This window comes from Notolepis coatsorum (genome assembly GCF_963971535.1).
Source record: "Notolepis coatsorum genome assembly, contig: SCAFFOLD_1144, whole genome shotgun sequence".
Classification (NCBI taxonomy): Eukaryota; Metazoa; Chordata; class Actinopteri; order Aulopiformes; family Paralepididae; genus Notolepis; species Notolepis coatsorum.
In genome coordinates, this window is record NW_028173341.1 from 61822 (window position 1) to 66000 (window position 4179).

At 41.7% G+C, this 4179-nt stretch overlaps 1 long non-coding RNA gene across 1 annotated transcript; it reads right to left on the reverse strand.

Moving 5' to 3' along the window:
• Positions 1–203: 203 nt before the first annotated feature.
• LOC311247808 lies at positions 204–1971 on the reverse strand. Its single transcript, XR_014620879.1, has 3 exons — positions 1948–1971; positions 985–1177; positions 204–279 (listed from the first exon to the last, which is right to left on the reverse strand). It is a non-coding gene; the product is annotated as an uncharacterized lncRNA (long non-coding RNA).
• Between the last annotated feature and the right edge of the window lie 2208 nt (positions 1972–4179).

The following is a 4179-nucleotide window of genomic DNA, read 5'->3' on the forward strand; positions in this document are numbered from 1 at the left end:
GCTCGTTTCTCCCCCATTTGGTGTAGCATGTCCTTCATGCTCTGTAAATAACTATGTACAGATACCGAGATGTCACACCATGTTACCTGTACCTGTTTATTGCACTATGTTTTTTTTTTTATTGGATTCTATTATATGTTGTACCACTGTATTGCACATCGTTGCGGGCAAGACCACCCGCATTTCATTGTATACCTGTATGTCGTGACAATTAAAACTCTTGACTTGACTTGACTAGGAAAGAGGCCAGTTGTCCACCCACTTGAACCGGCCGCCAGTCTGAGAAAAGAGAAGTCACAAGAGAGAACAAGATCCTCTGTGAACAAACAACTGTCTGACCCAGTGTCCTTGACCCTTTCACTGTGACAATACAGAAGGTTAGCCCTTTACTATCACACAACCGACGGCGATGCTCCATCATTAGCTCCACGGATGCAGAGCTAATGATGGAGCATCGCCGTCGGTTGCGTGATAGTAAAGGGTTAACCTTCTGTCGTGTGGCAGTGAAAGGGTTAACACATTGGTTGCCAGCCGGATATGACAATTTATCGCTTGGATGCCACCACGTTAATCAATGGGAGGATGAGCACATTTGCGAATGCATAAACTATATCTTAAATTATGGCTATGTGTCTAATACACCCGTCGCTTATCAATGACTTGCTTGCAGTCAAAGATGTACAAAACGGATTGTTTTTTCATCAGTACATTTCCGTTTTATACCGTTTTGAATACGAGTATAGTTTCGGAGAGTTCTAGTAATTTCAGAGAAATTCCACGAAAATAGCCATTTACTGGAATACACAAAACACATTGTCATTTTCCGACTGATTTATGAATAGTTTTCAAATAAACTATAGATTATCGAGAGTATTTGTGTTCTTATGCACGATACAAAAGCGGGCTGAAAAATAATTTATTCGTGCCACGCTCAGCGCCTAACGCCACACACAGAGATAATAATAATAATTTATGGATAATAACTTATGGATCTGCAGGGTAATGAAGGCTTGTATTATCGGGTTCAGGATATTGGCCAGATATGCGTCGTCTGCTTGGCACTGCCTCCTGGCCTCGTCCCACTTCATCTTCTGGGCCACCAGTTTGAAGGAGTCATTGCCCAGCTTGTAGAAAGTACTAGGTGACACGGTTGTGGCGGGGACCACTATCTGAGAATCTGACACAATATGAAACAGTAGTTGTCTTTCAGAAACAAAAGTATGACAGTGTGTGAATGTACCTTGAAATGGATTTAAAAAGCTAGATACATACACCCTTTCACTACCACACTACCAACGGGTTAACCCTTTCACTGCGACAATACAGAAAATATCACAACTTCATTGTACATGAGAATAATATAGTCCCCTTCGGATGTATATATATTTTATTATCTCGTTTTCTTACAAAGTACTGTATATCTTTATGTCATAAACTGCATCTTTAGTACTTGTGTGAATTTAGCCGTACTGTATTGTACCCATTCTGCAATCTGTTAATAACGTTTTCAATCAATCACATCATGGGGGGAAATTAGCTAAGGTTTGATTTGTTTATTTAAGATTGCAGAATAAATACAGTAAAAACAACTGCTAATTGGGGTTGCATAACAGAGAGATAGAAAGTCTTGTTTACATCAGGTCCCCATTTTCAATTCATCATGACATACACGACATACAGATATACAGTACTGTTACATCCAGACATTTACTGTAGTTAGAGTATGGATAAATAGCTAACGTTAAATTAGGCTATCGATATACTAACGTTAGGTAACGTTAGCTAGCTAGCAAGCTATGAACAACCAGTACAGCTAACATGAACGTGTTTACCTACTCTACTTTCGTTAACGTTAGCTGACGTTATGAAAGCTATGATCTGTAATGTCAACTGGATAACGTTAGCTATTTATTCATCTATGCTAATATTGTCAGCTTATTTACTCACCCATTTTGATGTGTGTTTCTCCCGATCATTCAAGACATTGTTGACGGTAGAACAATGTAGTTTGAGAAGCCGTGAGTCCGTGACCACTTCCGGTAAAACGATAGCAATTTATCCGGCAACTTATCTAATTTAACAGAAAATTAAAACATCTTTTCAAAATCTTTCTTCACATCTAGATTTGTAAATTCCACATAACCTTAGATGTTGTTCTTTAATGTGTCACAGCAGCACAAACATTCCCCACGTTTAACATTCACAAACACTAAAACTACGATACCCAGAGCTCATCGCGCAAACTCGAAGCGAACATACGTCATCTCTCCTCGCCACGTCCTTTTACAATTCCTCATCGGCAACTTATCTAATTTAAAAGAAAATTAAAACATCTTTTCAAAATCTTTCTTCACATCTAGATTTGTAAATTCCACATAACCTTAGATGTTGTTCTTTAATGTGTCACAGCAGCACAAACATTCCCCACATTTAACATTCACAAACACTAAAACTACGATACCCAGAGCTCATCGCGCAAACCCGAAGCGAACACACGTCATCTCTCCTCGCCACGTCCTTTTACGATTCCTCATCGGCAACTTATCTAATTTAAAAGAAAATTAAAACATCTTTTCAAAATCTTTCTTCACATCTAGATTTGTAAATTCCATATAACCTTAGATGTTGTTCTTTAAACATTACGTAGGCCCCTTACCCGCTCGCGAATTGAACACCACCCCATACATTAGGCTAAAACCAAAGATTTTCGTCCATCAGCCCGTTTTAAACAGCGTAAATACGACATTTCTCTCCGTTTTAAAGCAATCAACTTATATACGCCAACTCCCGCACACCTTAGCTAGTATCCCTCCGTTTTTAACAACAATCCAAGGTCGCAACATATTTTAAAACACATAATTTGTTGAGCTGGGGACTATAAACAGAACCGTGCACGGAAAGGGCTGTAGCGTATTTCTGTATGCCTAGCCCTGCCCCCCAGACTTCAGAATGACCCAATCAAATGTGCCCTATCATTGAAATGCAAATACCAGCAGCTACGTCATGTACCACGCCCCTAGACGTCCGCCCCCAGACGTTGCTACTCATCCCAGCTAGTTCATTCGCAGGTTGCAAATGAACTAGCTGGGTACCCAACTAGTTCATTCGCAGGTTGCGAATGAACTAGCTGGGTACCCAACTAGCTCATTCGCAAAATGATCCTTGCGAATGAACTAGCTGGGTACCCAGCTAGCTAGGTCATCTTTGCGAATGAACTAGTTGGGTACCCAGCTAGCTAGGTCATCTTTGCGAATGAACTAGTTGGGTACCCAGCTAGTTCATTCGCAAAATGGTCCTTGCGAATGAACTAGCTGGGTACCCAGCTAGCTAGGTCATCTTTGCGAATGAACTAGTTGGGTACCCAGCTAGCTAGGTCATCTTTGCGAATGAACTAGTTGGGTACCCAGCTAGTTCATTCGCAAAATGGTCCTTGCGAATGAACTAGCTGGGTACCCAGCTAGCTAGGTCATCTTTGCGAATGAACTAGTTGGGTACCCAGCTAGTTCATTCGCAAAATGGTCCTTGCGAATGAGCTAGCTGGGTACCCAGCTAGCTAATGTGTCAGCTAGCTGGGTACCCAGCTAGCTCATTCGCAAGTACCATTTTGCGAATGAGCTAGCTACTAGCTGAGGCAAAATTTGGTGTAAAGCCTATGGGACAAAGCCGGCTAGTTAACTAGCTAGGACACGTGCTACCTAGCTAGCTGGGTACCCAGCTAGCTGACACATTTGCAACCTAGGTAGTGAGCTAGCTCATTCGCAAATGTGTCTTTGCGAATGAACTAGCTGGGTACCCAGCTAGCTAGGTAATCTTTGCGAATGAGCTAGTTGGGTACCTAGCTAGTTCATTCGCAAAATTGTTCCTGTGAATGAGCTAGCTAGGTACCCAGCTAGTTCATTCGCAAAGACACATTAGCTAGCTGGGTACCCAGCTAGCTAGGTCATCTTTGCGAATGAGCTAGTTGGGTACCTAGCTAGTTCATTCGCAAAATTGTTCCTGTGAATGAGCTAGCTAGGTACCCAGCTAGTTCATTCGCAAAGACACATTAGCTAGCTGGGTACCCAGCTAGCTAGGTCATCTTTGCGAATGAGCTAGTTGGGTACCCAGCTAGCTCATTCACAAAATGGTCTTTGCGAATGAGCTAGCTGGTTAACGAACTAGCTCATTCACAAATGTGTC